Source organism: Peromyscus californicus, unplaced genomic scaffold (genome assembly GCF_007827085.1).
Source record: "Peromyscus californicus insignis strain IS unplaced genomic scaffold, ASM782708v3 Scaffold_14__1_contigs__length_90479793_seg_2, whole genome shotgun sequence".
Taxonomy (NCBI): Eukaryota; Metazoa; Chordata; class Mammalia; order Rodentia; family Cricetidae; genus Peromyscus; species Peromyscus californicus.
This window is the reverse complement of record NW_026294436.1, coordinates 45,030,978-45,053,572: the sequence shown is the minus strand read 5'-3', so window position 1 is coordinate 45,053,572 and position 22,595 is coordinate 45,030,978. Positions and strand designations below refer to the sequence as shown.

Here is a 22,595-nt window from a genome sequence, read left to right as displayed (position 1 = left end):
TTCATTTTCAATTAGGGGGGAAAAAGCCTTCCTTAAGGTATAAAATGACATAACAGTTTACACATGGAATGCAGACCTTTCAACCTTGATAAATGTACCCTTAATCTCTCTGAAATACCTTTAAACTCCCAAATCACTTATGGGATGAGAAGAAGGCTGAAAAAAGAGATGATAATCAGATAGTATGGAAATATAAACTCTTCCACACCCCCTGAAAATACGCTGTCTGTCTTTATATTTTAATTGATATTTGTAAATTTGACTCCTGTCATTTTATCAATAAAATATTTTTGTGTGTCCGGCACTCTGGTAGGTTCTGGGGTATTACTACAACCTTTTTCCTTCCGATATCTATGAGAGGAACCAACAGGATGCTTGGAACTTTGGTCTTTTAAAATGCAGTGTTGTTCTTTATCTCCTAGCCAGAATGCTTCACCCTGATTGGTCCCAAATCAGGCTGATGCTCTAGCATTCTGTTAAACTACTGTCTGTTCCTGTCCCCTCTCAGTTCAGCCAGACCAGGGAGGTTGTATCTCAATCAGCCTCTAAAAAAAAAAAAAAAAATCAGCCGGGCGGTGGTGGCGCACGCCTTTAATCCCAGCACTCGGGAGGCAGAGCCAGGCGGATCTCTGTGAGTTCGAGGCCAGCCTGGGCTACCAAGTGAGTCCCAGGAAAGGCGCAAAGCTACACAGAGAAACCCTGTCTCGAAAAACCAAAAAAAAAAAAAAAAATCAAACCCCACATAAAAAACCTTTATATGGTTGTCCATTATAAAGATAAACATGATATTGTCTTGTTTGAGTTAATTTATCACACTTCATATTCCTACTACCTTCTTTGCGGAGATCATACAGTATTCTGAGAAGATCTATGCTTTGGGAAAACTAGAAGCCAGTCAGATTCTTGCGCTGGCATTCACCAGCTATGTGGTTTCAGGCACCCTATTAAGCCTTGGTTTCCTTATCTGGAAATGGAGGACTGCTGCTGTTATTGTGGATAATGTACCTAGCAATATTCAACCACCTTTAGCTCTGAAATATTGCTCCTTTGTATTTTCTCCTCTTAAACAACTGAATATACTCCATCAAACTCCTATTGTTGTCAAATTGGAATGTGGTAGAAAGAGAGAGAAATGTAGAATAGAAAATACAGTCCCAGTGGGAACTGGGAGAGAGTCTAGCAGGATGCCAGAGCTGAGATGCTGCCACAGTGCTGCCTGTGGGTTCCTTAGTTTTCTTCCAGCTCTGCCCTCTCTTAAAGCTTCTTGGCAGAAGTCTGCCACCTCCTTGGCATCTGCCTCATGACTTTACTCCTTGGACACCTCCTTCATCCTTTCCAGATCACATCACCATATCAGGTTGGTTTAAATTGCCTAAGCACTTGAAGACTCTTTTCTAGTGTCCCTTCTTAAAGTCCCAAATCCTGACTGTCCTGACACACACCAGGGCACTCACTTATGTCATAGACCTGAGCAGCTCCTTTGGTGGCCTTGCTATCACCAAGACCTTCCCATGCCAATCCCTCCCCCAAATATTCCTCCTTAGTATCCACTGCCCCCAACAAAGGGGGACCTTGTCATAGGGCAACTTAGGACAATTCTGGCTTCTTTTTTCCATCCCCTTCACAAACATACCAAGGCCACTCAGTGTTTGGGTCCTCCTGGACAGTGACAGCAGGCTACTGAGTGGCAGGGCAGGTAGCTGGTAGAACTATGGCCATGGCTGTGAGACAATGAGCAGCAATACTAAAGAGAGAGCCACAGGACTCCCTCTGCTTGCAGCAGCCTGGAGGGCTGCTGCTGTGGAGTCATCTAGACTCATCAAAGTGACCTACCTCCTAACAAAAAGACAGCTCCTTTCTTGAAGTAGGAAGGAGGAAAGGGGGAAATATCTTAATTATATTTGTAAAAGTTGTATTGATTGATTGATTAATTGACTGATTGATAGCAGGTAGGCTATGGAGACTACTACGACTACTAACAGAATTGTAGGATTGTGAACGTCTCATCTTTGGAAGTGTCTAATATAATCCGGTAAGAGTCAAAATAGACTGCTACCAAATTCTACTTTCAGCTGGTTCGTGTTTCTCAGCTGAAAATAAGACACTCTGGGACCTTCTTCCGGCCTTGAGTTTGTTCTATGAACTTCCCCAGAAACAGATATCAAAAACTAAGTCTGGAGTTCAGGCCTTGGCAGATGATAGCGCAGCAGCTGTAAATTTTGAGCTGGGACAGGAAAGGCAGACCTAGAGATGGCTCAGTGACATTTAGGATTCCAGGTACTACCCTAATCAGAGGCAAGAGTCCCATACCTGGAAAGGTTGGGGTCTGAGGTTCACTTCCAGGGCTTAACTGAAGTCCAGAGTCCCTGGACTTTCTAGATGTGGCTAAAACCAGAATGTGTGAACGCTGTGCTCACAACAAGGCTTGAGGTAGAGCTCAGTAGTACAGCAGGGGCTTAAGCTGTCCCAGCTCAACAGGCTCCTAGTTTTGATGTTGGAACAATGAAACACAAGCAAACGTAGCCTAGGACAGCCTCATCACTGAGCTACTAAATCTCTTGACCATCCTGGACTTGAGCATCTTCCAGCATATGCATACAGGAGCTGGCAATGAACAATAGCATGAAGAGTAGGTTTCCCTGCCACAGCATATGGCACTAAATGGAGACGTAAAACAAAGCTGGAAGTTAAACACTCTGATTTACGGCCTATATTACAAACATAGTACCATAGCACCCGTCAATGGGCTTTCTAAAATATCCCTGTTCATGTATATTTAGATTTTATCTTTCATACTAGTTAGATATATCCCTAGAGCCTTTGCTTAAAGGATAGTTCACCAGTTTCCATTCTCAATACTTGAAGTTTCAAAAGCCATGCTACAGTACAGATACTTAGCAATTTCTTCACCTGAGGCAGACTATGGTAACTTTTAGAAGGATTTGAAGAATGGTATATGGCTAGGCTCTGCTTTTGCAAGGTGTGACTAAGACCCTGCCTGCCTTCTTACGTGGCCTGATTGGCTTCCAGGTTAGTAATCTCTCCATACAAAACCCTGGGAAGTATTTTGGGATTTCCAAGATTCTATTCTGTAGTGCTGTCTGAGAGAGGCAGATTTCTCAAGTTCACTGTGTCCCTCACCCTGCCCTGCCCTGGGTTTGCTGCCAAAACATGTCTCTTGCAGTCTGGTCCTGACCACGAGGTCCCCACCTGCCTTTGCAAGTCTGAGTCACCTAAGAGTCACTGCACTGTTTGCTTCCTTAGCAAAGTGTCACTGTCCCTTAGCCCTCTCCAAGAAATAGTACCGACCATTTGCTGACAAGAGATGCTAGGAGTGCTGGGGGAGTCAAGCCAGGGAAAGGGCCACCTCTCTGAATTTGACCTTTGAAGATTTGGAGTTCTGTATAGATTTCTTCATAGTGTAAGAAGGAGCAGAAGAAACTGTAACATGAATCTTAAAAGGTCTTATTAATAAATTTAAAAAAATGGAGTCAGATATTAGGGTGAAAGCTGAAAGATCAGAGAAACAGAACAAGCCACAGCCAACCTCATCTTACCAACTCCTCATCCTCCAGAGTGAGACTTCCTGTTTACTCATGCCTTATATACCTTTCTGTGCCCTGCCATCTTCCTTCCTTCCTAGTGCTGGGATTAAAGGCATGGGTGCTTCCCAAATACTTGGTAGCAAAGGCATGTTGGGATTAATCTGTTTCCAGAGTGGCATTGAACTAACAAAGGTCCAAACAGATCTCTGCCTCCCAAGTGATAGGATTAAGGATGTTTGCTACCACTGTCTTGCCTCTATGTCTAATCTAGTGCCTGGCTCTGTCTTCTGATCCCCAGATAAGTTTATTAGGGTACACAATATATTGGGATACACAATATATCACTTCAAGAATCAAAATCGTTTCTCTTGGGAATCAAATAGGTGGTGTTGAGAGCTGCAGGAATCATCTCTGCAGAGTCAAGGAGAGGTGAGCTTCTTGGTGGCCCCCCAGGTGGCTCCGGCAGCCAGGCATCTGCTCCATGCACATGCCTGTGTGAAAGGACACTTCAGGAAGCAGGTCCCCTCAATGTGAGGATCATGTAAAACAAGACAGTGTTGAGCACTGGAAAAAGAGCAGTCTAGTCCCCCTTCATTTCTCTGTGTAACCACAGAAAAGCTACCTCGTCTGTTTCTTGACCTTCAGAAGGTTGGAAAAGGTGACTTCAAACATGCCATCTTATTATTCCATTTTTATTGTGGTTGTTTTCCTTTTCTTTTCTTTTTTTAACTGCCAGCCACTAACTAATATATGAAGGAAGAAATGTCTGCTCTTCACACCACCTCAAAAATAAACTTACTTCTTCCCCTCGTCCCATCCTCTTCTTTGAAGTACCAGAACCCTTCTATGGCCTGGGAACCTGCGAATTCTGAGGCTACAGAAGCCTACTTGTAGTGCCTGTCCAGGACCACAATGCAGTTTCATTTGCCAAGAGTTATCTCACATAGATCACCTCCCATGAAGATTGACCCTCTTCATATTGGGCCCAGAAACTCAGGGCCTGAACTCAGTGGGTGCCTCTGTGCATCTGTCTACCCAGACAATGAATGCATGACAGTTATCTAAAACGGAGAAGGGGGGATGAGGTCAATGAGACTCTGACTCCTGTTGGACTTGTTGAGGTGACTTGGTGACTATATGCCCATTACACCATATGTCCTGCCATGCTCCACAGCTGACTCTGTGCGTCACTGACCTACAGCCTTGGAGTTTGTTGGAAAAGCAGAATCTAAGGCTCCATTCCAGACCTACTGAATCCTAATCTGAGACCCAGGATGAGCTACACACACACACACACACACACACACACACACACACACACACAGACTTAAGAACTGCTGGTTAAAGGTACTGAAATCATAGTTCCACATTCTTTCCCAACCAAGGAATGTTTTCCATCCTGGGAAGAATTGTAATGGCAACCAGACAACACTTTAAATTTCACAGAGGCGTTTACATATATGAATTTCTAATCTTTAACTTTGTCAAGTAGTTTTTATTTTTTCATCCACTTAATCAACTGTTTGTGATTGTTATTGATATATTTTGTGGCCCTTGGGGTATAACCCAGGGCCTTGTCCATGCTAGGCAAGTACTTTGCCACTGATTGAGTTACACTCTCAGGCTTTGTCCATTTTAGGTTGGATTGACACCCAGAAAGAGTTAGTGCTTGACCAAGAGCATATAGCCAGTAAATAAGAGATAACCTGGGCTCTCGTTTCCAGGCTGAAAAATCTTGGCTTTGTGATAATGTATTGACATTTCCCCCTTAAATCCATTTGGTTATTTAATCTGGAGCATTACTGAAGCTCAACCGACATTCCTTATGATAAAATTATTGGGGTTGAATCCTTGTAGTCATTCAATTTGTGTGTTTGCATTCCTTTACTTATGCTGAGTAAATTTTATGGAAATAGATCTGGACCCTGTTTGTGAATGTTTATTGCCCACTAATCAGAAGTGAGTTGCAATTAGACCAGAGTTAGAAAGTAATGGCATAGTAGTTACCACATAATTAAGGAGTAATGGCATGCGATTATATCTCTGGCCTTGAGATTTAAAGCAATATCATTACAGCCCACCTCCTACTAATAGAAACCAGGAATATGGATGTGATACCAATGCAGACATCACAAATCAACTGGTCATAACTGGTTATTTTTGCCCTTCACCCATTGGTTTTCTAAGGTTCCTGGCCTTGACTTGGATGCACACTGGCACACTTGGATGCACACTTAGCTTTTTGTTCCACACCATTAAACTACAGTTCTGTTTCACACAGGGAATCTCTGTCCCAACTGGCTAAGAGGAAAACAGTTGGTTGCTTCTTTCTATCCTGCTGGCAGACACCCTCTCTTACTCAGGGTTTTGGAGCTCTGCTTTGCTTTTCTACAGAAAGCTAGAGCATCATTGCTGACCTCAGGAAGTAGAAACCACAGCCTCGTTGGCCAGAATACACTAGCTTTGTTATCTGCTGAGGAACCCAAACCCTGTCTGTCCCCTCAAGGGACACGTGGCCCTGGAGAAGGCTGACACAGGTGCAAAGACTATTTGAGGCTGTATTTAAGGCAATGCCATCGATCTAACGCTGCCCTCAACTTTTGCCCCAGGAGTGCCTGGCACATACATTGTGATTCATCTCAGAAAGTTGAGGATTTGATCCAATTTGCCTATTTGGTTTTGCATCTGGTTCTTTTTTAGTGTTCAGCTATGCCTCGATGGCCTCATTGTCCAGCTGGGCTAAGGACTGACAGGAGGAATTCTGCAACTAGGACGTGAGTAGTGTCTATTAAAAAAAAAAACAACTGCTGCTCTGGGATACTAGTACAGTCCCTGTTAGTGACAGATGGTCCATTCTTCCATCTTCTATCATAAAGTATGCCTCTATATCCATCTTTGACTATCTCAACTTGTCCAGCTTTATCACAGAATAAAGACCCAATCTTGAACATGAGAACACTGTCCATTTTTATCCAAAAGGCCACAGGGAATATCCAATGTTTTATAGAAGCTGTTATCAGTTTGTAACACCTAAAACTCCATGCAGAATCCAGCAAAGGAATGGCCCCAGGACTTTGGCCCAGACAACTATGTATATGTCAGAGAGTTATTTAACTTTTTGTTTCAGTTTTAAGAGACTGGAAAAGTCATGCAAATAGCCCAACTGATGGATTGGTTAGAACGAAGCTGAGCAGGCTCCTAATGTCATCAAGTGCTGGCTTAATTGTGGAAGAACAAGTCTCTACACAGCTATCTTTGGAGCAGAAAAGAGAGTGCACTAGCATTAGTCATGGAAGCACAGGCTTTAGAACATGGTTCTCAGGACATTGTCTGGTCTGAACTCATCATGTAATATATGAAGAAATAGAACCGAGGGGGTGCCGTGGCATCTGCTCCCAAATCCAGCACTAGTCAGGGCTGAGCCAGAAGCATAAATGTTGTGATACTCTGGGAATTGGTATAATCAGACCCATTTTCCTCTCCTTCCTCTGGAGAACAAACGTAACAATAAAGCAGATTACTCCTAAGAACAGTGCACACAGAGAGCTTGTGTGTTGGGATGGAGACACTGGCTTCAGAATAAGAAAACATTCACTTCAATTCCTTTCCACCCTAAGTAGCCAGGCTCTTGTAGAAAGACCTGAACCTTACCTATCCAGAAAATGGGAATAATAAAACCCACCTCATCAAGAGAGCACGGGGGTGGGGTGGGGGGGAGCAAAGAGCTGTATAATTGTGCAAATGTGCAATCTCACAGAGTCAGAGTCCTGTCTGCTAAGAACTCTATTCAGCAGATGGCAAGGGAATCTGAGAAATGACTTTAGGGGTTCAGGGGTAAATTCTGGCATAGAATCTCCCTCCCGGGATTGTAAGACAATGGTAAGTAGTGTAGAGAAAGAGTCGACGGAGCTCAGAGTCATGAGTGTGTACTTCTGATTTCTAATGTGGATGACCAACTGAAGAACACAAGGTACAGAGCAGGTCCCTTGCCCATCTCTACATCTGTCTTTGGTCTATCCTGCATGCTGCTGCCAGATTCATCTTCCAGATTAAAGCCTACTAATTTCTCCCCATTGCTATTAATTCCAAACACTTAGCTTGAATCCCCATTTATCATCATCTAAACCCATCCAATCTTTCCTACTTCCCTGCATCTGTGGTCCCTGCCACACTCAGCTTCCCAGTGCCTCCAGACATACCCGTGGTGTGCCTTCGGTGATGCTTTTGCCCTTTGGTTATTGCCCTTTTCCCCAGATGCATGTATCCAAATTATATTCTGCTTTCCTAACCTATTAAATGCATTAAAAACAGCAACTATCTTACAGAGTTGTATAAAACATTGGCATGGGATCTGATATAAAACATCTGCCAGGTAAATTGCTGGTTAATACTCTTAATTCCGATCTCCCTGTCCAGCTCTTCCTTCCCATCTAGCACTTTTCTGCTCCTCCCTTGCTCTCCCTTGTATCCAGGATATCTCATTCCTATGCCAAGCACTTACAGTCCTAAACATTCAACACGTTTTGAGTTGGAGTTGTCCCATCTCTCCTACCATAATATCCATTAGGATATTTATTGTTGATTCTTTCCAAACAACCCACAGCTGTAGAAGTCAACAAGGTGAGGTTCCTGCTCACCTAGAATGCAAAACCACACTTCCAAGGTGCCAGGGAAAGTGAATGCCATGGATGCTGGAATACAGCAGAGCTGAAGTTTGGCGCTGTTGGAAGAAACCTGTGAGTATGCATGAAAGAGCCTGAACAGCCCAAGACTGAGCCAAAGGTTCAGGGTAATCCCTCATACTGGCTCTCAGGACTCTGGGGAAAGGGTTTTCTTGCCTTGAAGCCTGCCCCTGCTCCTTGGGGAACTAGTATAGTGGAATCCCCAGAGATCCCAGTGCTAGATTGACTCAGCCAGGCCCAAATATGCTGCTGTTGCTGTGGAAGTGGGTTCAACTCTGAGCACAGCCTCCCATGGGATTCACACCATGTTCCTTCTCACTTGGATTGTTTCTGTTGCTATGGAAGGCACCCTGTGACTTCCACCCATCATCCCTCCCACCCAAGACTGTGAATATTTCCCCACAAACGGAAACTCTATGAAACCAAACAGGAACAGGTGATGGCAGGCTGTGCCTGTGAAGTTGCAGCTTCTAGAAGCATCGCAGCACCTCCAACTTCCTTTCTGACACTCCACCCATATTAATCTCGCTTCCTTTTTTCCCCTTCTGATGGGGTCTTCCATTGCATTCCAAAAACTCTTAGTCATATTGTCCAGGGCTGAGCACATCTGCTCTGAAAGAACCCTTAATGCTCACTCATGATCATCCCCATGGCAGCCCTCAGCCCTAGGGTAGACAGATGAACATAAATGAAGTATGTGTACTGATTATGTATTTTGTGGCATTGAATCTAGGTCCTTGTGCCAATAGGATGATGCCACATACAGGGGAGTGTTTCCCTCCTCAGTTAACCCTGTCTGAGAATGCTCTCACAGCCATGCCACAATGTGTCTCCTAGATGGTTTTGTATCAAGTTGGCAATCAAGATGAACCATCACGCTTGTAAAATTGATTCTCTAAAATATATATGCTGTCACACATATATAAAATATGTTTTAATCATATATACTCTTAACTTTACCTCTGTCCCACTTCTTCAGAATCCCTTCTTCCAGACAAGTTCCCCTCCAACTTTCATTAATGATTGTAGTCTGTTGAAATTTCCTTCCACAACAATGGAAACCATCTCTGTGTGGGAAAGGGTATGGTGTGAATCCTGTGGGGAGGCTGTGCTCATAGTTACACTCACTTCATGAGCAACAGAAGGGTATGAAGGCTTAGCTCACCCACTCTGGCACTGGGGCCTCTAGGGACATATTAACATACTAGGAATCTCTTATAGTTGGGTGAATGGAGGCCCCCAAAGCTATGCTCTGACCCCTGAAACATGTGAAGACCTTATTTCAAGCAAAGGATCATTGCTGATCTAATCTAAGCTAAAGATCCCAAAATAAGGTCAACAAGCGTTATTCGGGTGATACTTAAGTCCTATGGCAGGTGATAAAAGGCAGAAAATGAGGATCATTGACACAGTAGAGTTGAAGCCATGTGACGATAGAAGAGATTAGGGGACACAGCCAAAGGCTGGGGGATGCCAGCCATCAGCAGCTGGAAAAGGAGGGAAGGAAGGACTCTCCCCGGGAGCCCTTATGGGAGCCTCAGCTCAGCTCTGCTATCATTTTCATTTTGGACTTCTGGCTGTCAGACATGCAAGAAAATTTAAAAATTTTTTAAAAATGAAAAGGCAAAAACTGTCGTTTTAAGCCACGATGTCTATGGTAATTTACTGTGCCAACTGTGGGAAAGCCAGATGTAGTGGTATGCATCTGTAATGCTGGCACTTCTACAGAGAGATAAGAGACAGAGATGGAATTGTCCAGAAGCTTGTGGGCCAGCTAGGCTGGAGTACTCATCACAAGGGCACACTGTAAGAGAGATTGTGTCTCAACAAGATGGCAGGTGAGAATTGTCTCTGGAGAGTTGTCTTCTGATCTCCACACATATATAGGTACACACATACACACACACATACACACACACACACACCGCTTTAAAATAGTTCCTCAAAGCCCTTGTCCCTTATAAAAGAAGTCACGTGTGTGGACAAAGGTTTATAAAGAAGCTCCCAATGTTGTTGCTCCAGAAATATCCATTAGGACATGGAGTCAGAACCACTCCAAGTCTACCAACAGTGTCTATCAAAGTTGTGTTTTAGCATCTCCTGCCAGGCAATAGGAAAGGAAGTCATGGTCGGGACTCTCCTTAATACTCTGGGCAAGAAACTAAAACACACATCACCAACATTCCAGGTAATTCAGACATGGTACATTTGCACTCTATTCTAAGAAATGCAGCTGTAAATCAGCAAGGTGGCAATTATATTGCTGGAAGGCCATGTAGAAGGAGCTAAGTGGGAGGCAATGTTAACCTGTTTTGCACCGTTATTAACCTTTCAGCTCAAATGAAGTGGGTTTAAGTTGGGGACTATAGACACCCAGGGACACTGGAAGCTGAACAACAGAGGAGTTGCTTCAGGATGGAGGGATGCTAGGGACAATCTTCCTCCAACAGCACTTTGCAATTCATTGGGTGTCAGCTTGAAGGGAGATGAAAGAGGAGCCCATTATCCCCAGTGGTGGCACCAGCAGGAGAGGAAAGGAGCCACCTGATTCATTCAATTAGCCTCTAAGTTCCCTCTAGGTCTGCAGAGGGACTTTCTGTGGCCATCAAGGTCAAGCTGTGAAGAACACTTATCTATGGAACTTGGTAGAAAACAAAAGAAATCTCATTTTCTCTCAAATTTAATTTTACCCTGTGTTCTGAGAGTGTGATCCTATCAGGCCCAGAGTGTAATAGTCCAGTTGGAGTGGATCAGATAGGATTTTTGATAGTGCCTGGGAACTCTCAAATGGCAGGCACATGTGCCCAGCTGTCTGCTTATCCACAAGACCTCAGAGAGCCGCCTTCTCTCCATCCCCAACCACGGATCGTGTCAGTCCTGTGCTTTAGCAGATGATCAGAAGGACCAGGGCATGGGAAATGTCTTACCAGTCCAGGCTAAGATGTTTCTATTACAAATTCTCAGGGGAAACTGGGATGCTTTCAAATTTCCTAGCCATTGGAATGGTACCAGGCTCACAGTTCCTGAAGCAGACTTCTAGGAGCAGGCCAAAGGTGATGTACTGTGAATCTACACTCCTGACAATATGCCGTAACTCAGGAGATGTGGATAGGGAGAGAGTGGGGTGGCAGAGGCTGCTGAGTGAAGCTAACAAAGTGGTGGGCATGGCTTTTCCTGACACAGAGAGCTGTGGGTGAGAAAGGTGGGATAGGAGGAACTGGCAAAGTTAAGACTCTGTCTTCCGCAGGCTGGAATCAATCACCTCAAGGCTGCCAGAGCTAGGGTGCCTTCAAGACCTTAACCCTTCAAGGCACTGAGAGAGCAATGTCTCCATCTCAGTCAAAAAGCCACAGTTGAGATTTAAAACCAAGAAACTTTATATGTTAGAGATAGTTAGAGGCAGGCGGCAGATGATTGAGGGGGACATGCCTTGGAGAATCTGAACCTTGCCTTTATCCCTAAAGAGCCAGTGTGGGGCAGATGCAGACATGCGTAACTCCGAGGGAAAGACGCCCATACAGAACACATACAGCGGGCTGTAGCGGTTGAGGCACGGCCACCAGCAGTTTGAAGAAGATATAACTAGCTCAATCTCTGACTCTGAATGAACCCCAGGGAGGGCCTTTCTGGCATGGCCTCTTCCCAGGTTAACCCTGAGGGCTGCACATTTCTCTCGCACCTGGAGGTGTCCTTGCCTCGGCTGCTGCACTGTGAGGCTCTGAATCTGGGAACAAGGGGTTTTTTTTTGCTCCGCAGTCTCTAGGGACTTCATAACTCAAAATATATCCAGAGTGAAAGGTGGCTTTGATGCCCTGGAGTTTGAGGACAGATCTGAGGAGTAGGAAGTCCCCGTTCGACTGTAGAGAGCACAGCCTTTTCTTTTGGCCTACAGGAAAGAGGGACTCGGGTTTTGTCCCTAGAAACTGCATACCCATAAAAATCTTTTGATGAGAAACTTTCTGAAACTATAGAGAACTGAGGAGTGTCTATGACAAGATGAAAATGATTATATTGTTTGTTATCTGACAAGTGCCACAGCGATGACAACTTATTAAACAGTCTCATGGAGAATTTGTGTGGTTGGCATTGTACATACTTCATAACCAGCCCTGTAACTAAGCCCCATGGCCGTCATCACTAACCCTGCAATGACTCAGGATGAGATCTGCTCTTATTCTCCCATTTCCTCCCTCCCTCCCTCTCTCTTTGATATGTAGCAAACAGGAGAGTTTAGAAGATTAGGAGGGTTTTGGCCTCTGTTTCAAATGTGCTTCTGCAGGTGTTTAGGGGAATACCTTTCTAGCACAGTGCTTAACTTCACTGTCAGGCTTGCTTTTAATGAATAAAACACAACCCTTTAGAGCTGTCTGGGCTATTTCACACTAAATTTACCTGTGCTTCTTAAACAACCCAAGAACTCAGCTGAGCTCTGCTGGCGAAACAAGGTAAGCAGAACAGCCTGAGCGTACCAGGGAGAAAGCTCACGAAGCAAAGGGGTCAGGTAAGTCCAGCCCTCTGCAGAGCCCACTGGCACCCAGACCAAGGTCTTCTGGCTGTGAGAAAGTAAATGGATTCACTTAGTGGAATTCAGGTTGAAAAGATTCATCAAATCAAAAAGATCAACACTCTGCAGGACCAGGGAGAATGTAGAAGACTAGGTGTGGGGTATACTATTATCAATAATAAAAATGCATGAATGTGGGAAGCAGACCCTTATTATAAGACTTTCATACAGAAATGGATATGTGTGTAGACAGATTTATTGACAGATCTATAAAATATATATGAGGGTGGTTTTTTTTGTTCTTATAAAAACTAGAAACAATGGAGATTTTCAGCATTCAGAAGGCAGCTAGCTAAACTCTGACACATCTTTACAACTGAATGCTGTGTGCTTATTTGAAAAGGAACTGCTTCTAGAGATCTGTGGGCTGGGATGGGGGTAAGATGGGGGACAAAATGTAGGACAATATACAGTGAATAATATCACATAGTATTTCCAACGAGGAAGCATATATATATATATATATATATATATATATATATATATATGATGTATGAATGTTTGTATATAGGAATGAGTAAATGTAAACATTTTGTACATGGGGAAAGTAGAAAAAGCCATGAATGGCTATCGATATCAAACTGTGAACAATCTTAATGCACTCAAATGAGACTGCAGGTGTCATAGGGATATTAGCCCTTTCTGTATACCTCCCTGCATTGTTTTATATATTATTAAAAATATAAGGCTTTTGTGTAGAGTGAAAATGTAAAATCATATTTAAGTCTATTTAGAAATCCTCTAGGAGGCATGTGTAGTCTGCTGCCTTCACTGCTAATGCTAGCACTATGATACCTCATTAATACAATTTGCATGAGAGGAGACAGGGGTGAGCTGAGGTCAATACCACAGGGTACCCAAGGAGACTTGTGAGAAGCGTTCTTAGTTCCCTGGAGAACTTCACCCCAGGCCTAGGGGCAATGCCCCAGCTCATGCAGAGTGATCTGTTTAATGAGCACATTGTGAACTGCACTGACAACCGCCACTTCACTTAGTGGAAACTTCACAAACAAAAATTCTTTTGTTCAAAGCAAAAGCTGCTTTGGCAAATGTACTTAGCAAATCTGCTAACTGTGGATGGTGTGAATAGAGCTGGCTTCTCCGGTTTCTAAGCTCACCAGGTTACTGTTGCCAGGAACAGAAGATGCTGGCATTGGTATGTGATGAAGCAGGATGTCCACATGACTGCTGAGGTCACCCTTGCTCTTATTTCAACATTGGCTCATTTTATTTTCCTTGAAAAATAGGGTTAGACAAGATTCGACAAAACTGAGATCTAAGAATGCTTCAGGGTTTTGGCAATTCTTTATGCCTTTAAAATACTCAATAGTTTATAAGAAGTTTTGACATTTGAAATAAAAGTTATATTAACATTAAATCTATTAAATACCTATTTAATACTGAATTTCTGAGCTCATATAGTTCCGAGAATGGCTCTGGAGGTCTTAATTGTACCTATTTTACAGGTAATGAAACTGAGGTGGGGAATTTATGACCTCTGCATGGCCATGGCACATGGCAGAGCATGTGGTATCCACCCCATAAATCCTAATGCTATAGTGGGACTTTTTGAGGTCCTATGCTGCCTTCCCATATAAGGCTATGATGACCCTTTTCCTATTGTTCTATTTCTTGGCCAAACATGTATCTTCCAGCCTTTATACAAATCAACCTTTTAAGGATACTCACCTCCTCTGCTGTATAAAATCAGTTCCCATCTCTAGACATTCAGCTCAGCAAACCAGGTTAGAGATATCCCCCCGCACTGTAAAACTTAACTTGAGCTGTAATTTTATATAAACCCCACTTGTTTATAAAATCCTGTACCCACTTATGAGCCATGATGGCTGGCAGCCCAAAACTGTTTAAACTTACATTTGTAGAACAACTGGCTGGATAAATGAAACACAAACACATGAATAGCCAACCCCTCAGTTCTCACTCAGAATGAAATTAGAATTCCTTCTCATATATAGACTTAAGATCCTAAAAACAATGGAAAGCGAGAAAATGTAAGCATCCAGGGCAGATTCCGAGCAGATTCCAGCTTTGAGGTGAGTCTCTGGCTGGCCAAGAAGTCAAAAGTACATCAGAAGTCTGCCAAGGCCCTCTCCAGTGGGAGGAGGCTAAGTGAATGGCAGAGGGGCCGAGGATCTCCTTCCTGGGTACTGTCTCTCATACATTTGTGATCTAAGCCTCTAGACAGGGAGGGGCCTGCCTCTTTCAGAGTCAGACAAAAGCGGGAGTCAGAGCTGACAGAGGGTATCTGCAGCTCACCATATGTGTTAGCTGCTTTTCCACTGCTGTAAACAAGATGCCTGACAGAGCAACTTACGGCAGGAGAGGTCTGCTCTGGCTGATGGCTTCAGAAGTTTTCATCCCTCGTGGTGGGGAAGGCATGGCAGAGATCCTGGAGGTGGGAGTGTGACATAGCAGGGTATCCCACTGAAGAGCCAAGCTGGAAGCAAAGGGAACCAGGCCAGGACCAGGGGCTACCTACTTTTACTAGTGAGGTCCTACCTCCTTTCAGCTCCACAGCCTTCAAAATAGCGCCATGCGCCACCAAAACCAGCTGGCAGGGGAGATACCATGATCCAAATAGTGCTATGTTAAGAGTTAGAGACTAAATGGAAAGCTAGAGACTAAGTGCTCAAGCATGAGCTGGTAGGGGCCATTGCAAATTTAGACCATATTACAATGATGGCAGCTGGCTCCACCTTGAACACCTGGGGAGCAGGAGGCAGAGCACAGAGGCTGGGCGGGTTTCTTGGATCTAAATGGAATGTTTTAGTGTCCCTTACTGGCTGCCAATAGTGTGTAAAAATCCCCTTGAGAGAATAAGTGAATAAATAAATGAAGGAAAATCCATGTAAATCATCTTTGATAGATTTAAATCTGTTCTTCCTGGGAAATTGCTCTTCATTTTCTTTGTCAATACAATTGCTAGGCACATCTCTAGACCTGATCCAAACCCACATCCATCCTCTTCAGTCCACTGCACCCATAATTATTGTCTGTGGGGCACTTTATATTACTCACATTTTAATGTGTTTATGGATAGTATCCTCAATTGGACCACTGGCATCATAGGCCAAAACTATCTGTTATTCTGTTCCCAGTACTCAAAACCCACAGAAGTAACATATGCTGGCATCCTCCCATAGCCTGTGGTTCAAAATACAAGGGAAGAAGGGAGGAAAGATTCAAAAAAGAATAGAATGATGGAGAAAAAAAGGAAAGAAAGGTTTTGATGGTGATGACAAAGTATTTTAGACAATCCAGCCGGTACTGAAATGAAAATGGAAATGGTCCTCGAGATGGCATATGTAATTACAATTAATTAAATAGTCTGTTGCCTAAATTATTTAATTACTAAACTTCTCACAGCCTGTGAGTTGATTTAATCAAAAATGCCATAAAAATTAGAGATGTGGTGGATGGATGGCCTTTGAGAACATTCTGTATTATAAATGGAACCCTCAGCCAGAGGAGGGGGAGATGGGGAGAGGAAAGGGTGAAGCAAAGCTTTCTTCTGCTCCAGTCAGCTGGGATTTTTGTTTCAGAATCAGGGGAGAGGGGAGGAGGATGGAAAGCCCTGGGGAATGTAACATTGTAAAATTCCAGAGCACAGAAGTGGCCCTGGTGGCAGCTGTGGGCACAGGAGTCAGACAAACCCAAGCTCAGCTCAGCACTGACTGCTATCTAAGTGGACCTTCCTGGCTTTGTTTTTCTCATCCACACAGCTAGATCATAATAATGGTGATAAAAAACAAAGCCAATCTCCTGAGGTCACTATGCAGATGAAGGAAGCTAATATATGTAAACCACTTGACCCCATGAAAGGCCCCTGGCACACTCAGTGATTGTCAATTCCCTGCTTTGATTTTGGACACTGCTTGCTGTTTATACTGGGGACAGAGCTACATGTCCCCGCATTGTAGTTCCTTTGAATGATGGTCTGTGTGTGCAAGATGATGCTGATGCTGATGAGACACTAGCTCCACTTGTCGCCAGCTCTACTTCCATCCTCCATCCCATCCATCGAGCTATGCAATAACACTTATCCTGTTTCCCTATCAGCTGGCCTCTGTCTCACCTGTGAGTCTCTCTGCCTCCAGTGGAAAGCCATTTTTTCTGCTGATAGGCTTTTACCTTCCTTCACATTTTGTTTTCTTGGCTAAATGATGGTCTGACTGTCTTGGGTAGGTGGTTTATCTCAATAACCCAAGAATGTGTCTGAAAATGGAATACATGGAGAAAGTCAGTGGAATGAAATGTGGATGTTGGCTGGGACTTTTTATGGGGCACAGGAGAGAACATGCACACTTGAAGTATTCTAGTAGGAAGAGCCACAACATGTCCCCTAGTTCTCTCCCCATCACTACCATCCAAAGTCATAGAAACTGAGGCACAGAAATGAATAAATGGCTTCCTCACCTAGAGTACCAGAAATCAGTCCCAAGTTTCCTGTTCTCAGCTGATATACTTTTTATGATAAACTGTTCTTTGTGTTTTTCAGAAAATTCTATGGTGCCAACCTCCCTTAGAACAAACAAAAACTTAAAAGAGGTTGCCATTGCCAGTTTAGGCATGACAAATGGCCCCTTAACAATATCCTACTGATCCTGCTTGCTACTGGTGCACTCCTCCAACTTTTGTAGCAGCCGGTAAGGCTTGCCATGGGCATGAAGATCAGGTGCTCAGACAGCTAACAGGCTATACTGTAGACAAGAAGAGGTCTGTGTTATGCTTACACACATCCTGAGTCTAATGGTATGTGGGATCACCATGCTACAGGAAGTTAATTCAACATGTGAGTCCGACTCAGAAGCTATCCCTGACTTGGAAGTCTTCAGTAGACCTGGACATAAAAAGAAAATTGTTCCAAAAAGCTCTGAGCAGCCAAGGAAATCCCATCTTGAATATGTTCACCAACTTATCGAAAAATGGATGGGTTTCTAATTTCTCTTTTCAAATTTTCTCCCAGGGCAACTGACAGGTCGCTGGAAGTTTGGAAATTCTCTCTTCAAGATGTGTCCTGGTTTTAACATTTGTCTGCAATGTCAGCCAGATAATCCCGATTTTCAGTCAGAGTGAGTCTTCTTATCACGACTCCACATCTACATTTGTAGAACACATTTTATCAAGTACTTGGCAGGAGATATGGAGTGGCGAGGACGTAATTCTCTTGTACTGCACTGATTTCAAAATTTTTAATAAAAACTCCCCAAATCCAGTTGCACCAATGTAGATAGAACTGGAAATGTGTGCTTCAGACTGTATTAACCCTATAGAGTCTGGATTTAATTGCAGGAGTCCTGGGCAATCATGCCAGCTTCCATGCCACTGTGTGGTGCTGTGATTCCTCTTACCACACAGACACTCAATCAAATTATAGATCAAATTCATTTTCAGCTCCTACAGTCCATAGAGGCCCATAGATTACTGAGAAGAGTGTTAGCATTATCCACTTTTGAATTCCTGAGTGTTTATTTTAGAAATACATAAAATCAATTCCAATCCAAGAGGATTTATGTATCCTCACAAAGAAATTATGCATGCCCCCTTTGGAATAGCTGCTCCAGAGTCACCTGTTTAGGCTATTCCCATGCCACATGGTAGAGGCTAGCTCCACACCCCCATCTCCCCCATATCCAAGTTCCCAAATAGAACCTGCTGTTCCCTCTGCTTCGTGGATCATTATTCTAAACCTTAGATTAATCCAGAGATATGAAAAATACCCACAACATTTGGAGCTATCATGGGTCATCTTACAGAACTGAGATCCAATGACCACTATTAACTGAGGCAATGTCCATTTCCTCTTCTGTCACAGATTCAGGACCTGCACTCCCAGGATATTGGTATAAGTAGTAATAGTGGCTATAATAACAGCCACCACAATCGTTAACTGTGTTTTAAGTACGTAAGTGTTTGATATGTAATCTTGTCTACTAACATGTGTGTCGTGATCTTTCCCCCAGAGACCCTGTCACTTTCCAAGATGCCGTGTCTCAGGACTTCCCTTCTGATTCTTTGTTGGATGCCTGAGTCTCTTGCTCTTCCTTGTTTCTCTTCTAGGACCAAAGAGCTGGCCCTGAACTTCATTTTGAGGGTCAAGATGAGTCACTCAGGGCCAGCACTTCCAAGTGACTGTTCCTTCTTCAGCTTGATTTCCAAAATCTGTCTATGTAGACTCCTTGCTGAGTTTAGCTCCCTGCTTTTAGAATCCTAGTGCTCTGTGCTCTATGAATCTCTGACTGAAGTGACCCCTCTTGACCCTGAGCACCAATCACCCTATACTAGGTCTCATGCCATTCCATTCCCTGATGCCTTAGGCTAAAGTCTTTAAAAACAAAAAAGAAAAGAAAAGAGAAATTTCCCAAGTTGTCAGACTGTCCAACACAGAGTTCCTTGTGCTTCTCCACAGCTAATATGCATTTGGGTATGATTTTAAATCTACTCAATTTGTATCAGCATTAAGGAAGGTGATTGTGCAGGTCCATATGAACCTTACAGATGCGATTGTAAGAATTCGTAAGACAGAATAGAATTAGTTCATGTGAGTCTGATATTTAAGAAAGTACGGAACAATGGAAGGTGAGTGGGAACTCACGGTGGCACTCTCAGGTTACCTTTGCTGCCCTGTAGCACCTCGAGTTCTAGAGGCCCCTGATACCTAGCCATGCTAGAGTCTGACAACAGAACAGATGCAAGTGATTGTTCCATGGTGCACTTGTCAGCTGTGTTACCATTTCTGCCATCACTCAGGGATCCATAACAATGAAAGTCGTGATAACATGTGTAATTACAACTTACAGAGATTCCACATTATTTTTAAGCCACTAATTTCTCCCACACCTAATTTTATTTTCTAGCTCACAAATATACAAACTAGTGCTTCTTTCTGCTTCTACCTACCATGGAAACAGAAAAGGCTGATTTACAAAATCATCCCAAACCAGAAAGTAGCAAAAGTGAAAAGAATAGAGTCCTGGGTAATCCCCAGCCTGATGGATCATGCCTGGATGACAATGGAGGAGGCATAATATATTTCTATTTTCATGGTAGGTTTGTCATTAGGGACCAAAATAATACAGGTATCAGCTAATCAGTGTCTGAATAATTAAGTGCTGGATGAACTTCTCTGCAGCTCTGAGAAGAAATCTTCCACTAAGGGGGAAATGTCAAATCTAATGTCAGCTAGGCTCCTTTTCCTTGTCTAAAGCTTGTCTTGCCTGTGACTTTGGATAAAATCTCTTTGCTCAGACTTCTTATCTGTACATGTGGCCTCATGATCACCATCAGACACTGCTCTGCAGAGAAGTAGGGCTGAGTATAATGAGGGGGAAATGAGTATGAGTGCCAGAGGTAATATGCACCTCTCCACACACCCACCTCTATTGAAACTTAGAAGTGATTCATTCCTTTTACAGGTTCCTCCATGACATGTCAGGCAGCGTGAGAGCATCTAATTGGCCTTCTCTACAGAAGGATAGCTCACAAAGTTGGACCTTGTGAGCCAGGTTCTTTAGGAAGAGGGAGTACTAACCTTCTGGTCATGTCTCTAGCCCCGATGCTGAGATATTCTCTGGACAAAGCAGAAACAATGAGAACAAATTTTCCTCCATGAAAAATCCTATTGGAAGAAATGCCTTGCAAATCTGCTCTGGTTCAGGTGACTAGGATACCAGGTTTCTCATTCATTAATAATAGTCATTACAGAACTCTTGGACAGAGTACAAGATATCCTTTCTCAATAAACAGCAAAGGATGCCCTACTTCTCCTGGAGCAAGTATTAAGCTTTCTTTCTCTTTCATATATTAAGACCCCAAACCCACTTGGAACAACTCTTATTTAGATGGCTGCCTGGTGAACAGGCTCTTGGGCATATGGCATCTACTCAAATAGCAGCATCAAATACACAGCCAAATGCTGCCTTGGACTTCAGTAGTGGAGCTGGGAGAGAAGTTAAAATTGATATGGTATCTGGGTTGCCAGTCACAAGGGTTCACATGAGCTAGGGAAAGAGAAAGTCAGAGCCAAAGCTCATAGCCGATATTAGAATGTCACCAATCATTTTAGCCATTTTAGCAAAATCCCTCTGCCAATTAACTGAGTGGCTGGAAGGAACACCTAGTCATCAAGTCCAAATTCCAATGGATTGCCCATCAATATGCTCATTTATACTTCATGGCATAATTAAGGCAAACAATCTCTGTTTGTGTCTAGAATATCTCTTTGTTCCAAATAAAAGTATTGAAGTATAAAAACAACCCCCTTATTTTATTTGCCTTTAAACTCTTATTCACTCTTAGGAGAGTACAGAGATTTCATTCTTGTAGTTTGGAAAAAAATTGTGAAGTCATTCTTGATTTCATTCCTTCAGCCCTAACCATTTAACTCCAGCAAATTCTACAATGTTATCTTCAAAATATATCCAGAATGTGATCTCTCCTCTACTGCACATGTCCTGGTCCAGGTCACTTGCATCTTTCTTTTCTATATAACTGCAGAGAGATTCTTTCATTTATTTGTTTGGTTTGTTTTTAATAAACACTCCATATCCCTGGCTGGCTAGGAACTCATTGCATAGGCTAGGCTGACCTTGATCCCTCTGACTCCTGAGTGCTGGAATTAAAGGTATGAGCCAACACATCCAGCCAGGGTGGTTCTTGTAAATTCCAAGTCAGATCATGTCACTCCTCTTCCATGACTTTCTAGTTCTCACAAAGCAATAGGCAAAGTTCCCATAATAACCTGTCAGACCTTCTATGACCTGTCTAAGCTAACATTAGAACCTCCCTCAAGATCTCTGGAGCATCCTGACAGGTCTTCAGGTCCACTTGGGTATTTTGAACTTACTCCTCCTTCGGCTTGGATTCTGGTTCTGAATATTCATATTGTTCCTTTTTTACTTCATTTTGGTCTCTCCTCAGATGTCTTTTATAGACTCTTTCCATACCATTTAACTTAATTCCTTGTTCCCTTATCTTACTCATTTTTCTCTATCTAACTTAATAAAAAATGTAGTTCACTGAGTGCAAGGACTTCTTTAATTTTTTGCTTTCTAGTTAGCAAACAGAACAATGAGTTTTGTTATAACATTTCTGTGTGTATATATCATTGTACTTTGGTGATGTTCACCTTCCCTTGTCCCCCCTTATCCTCCCCATCCCACTGGTCCCCTTACTACCTCAACATAATCTTCCTTCTATATTTATATATCTATATCTATCTATCATATATAAATGTATGTGTATTACAGATAGATAAAAATCTACATATGTGAGAAAAGCCATACGGTATCTGTCCTTCAAAGCCTAGCAGATTCTACTTAAAATGATGATCTCCAGTTTCACCCAATTTTCTTAAAATTATGATTTCATTCATCTTCATAGCTGAATAAAACTCCATTATGTGTAGATATCATGGTTTTTTTGTCAGTTCATCTCTTGTTGGGCATCTACACTGATTCTGTATATTTACTTGCAAATAGAAATTATCTGTTTATTGCTGTAATGATCATGTATGTTCCAGTATTGCTGTAGTATGCTGACTTAGATTTCTTTGAGTATATGTCCAAGAATGGTATAGCTAGAGCATATGGCAGGTCTATTTTTAGTTTTCTGAGGAATGCCCATACTGGTTTCCAGAGAGGCTGCACAAGTTTATATCCCCATCAGCAGTGGCTGAGGGTTTCCTCCCTCCTACAGCCTCACCAGCTCATTGTCATTTGCTTTCTTCTGATAGTGGTAGGAGGGTATCTCAATACATTTTTAATGTACATTTCCCTGATAGCC

At 42.9% G+C, this 22,595-nt stretch overlaps 1 protein-coding gene across 1 annotated transcript in view; it reads right to left on the bottom strand.

The window, feature by feature from the left end:
- The window catches only part of Tnr (tenascin R), a 403,889-nt gene that overhangs the window by 282,993 nt on the left and 98,301 nt on the right, over nucleotides 1–22,595 (bottom strand). The window lies entirely within an intron of this gene.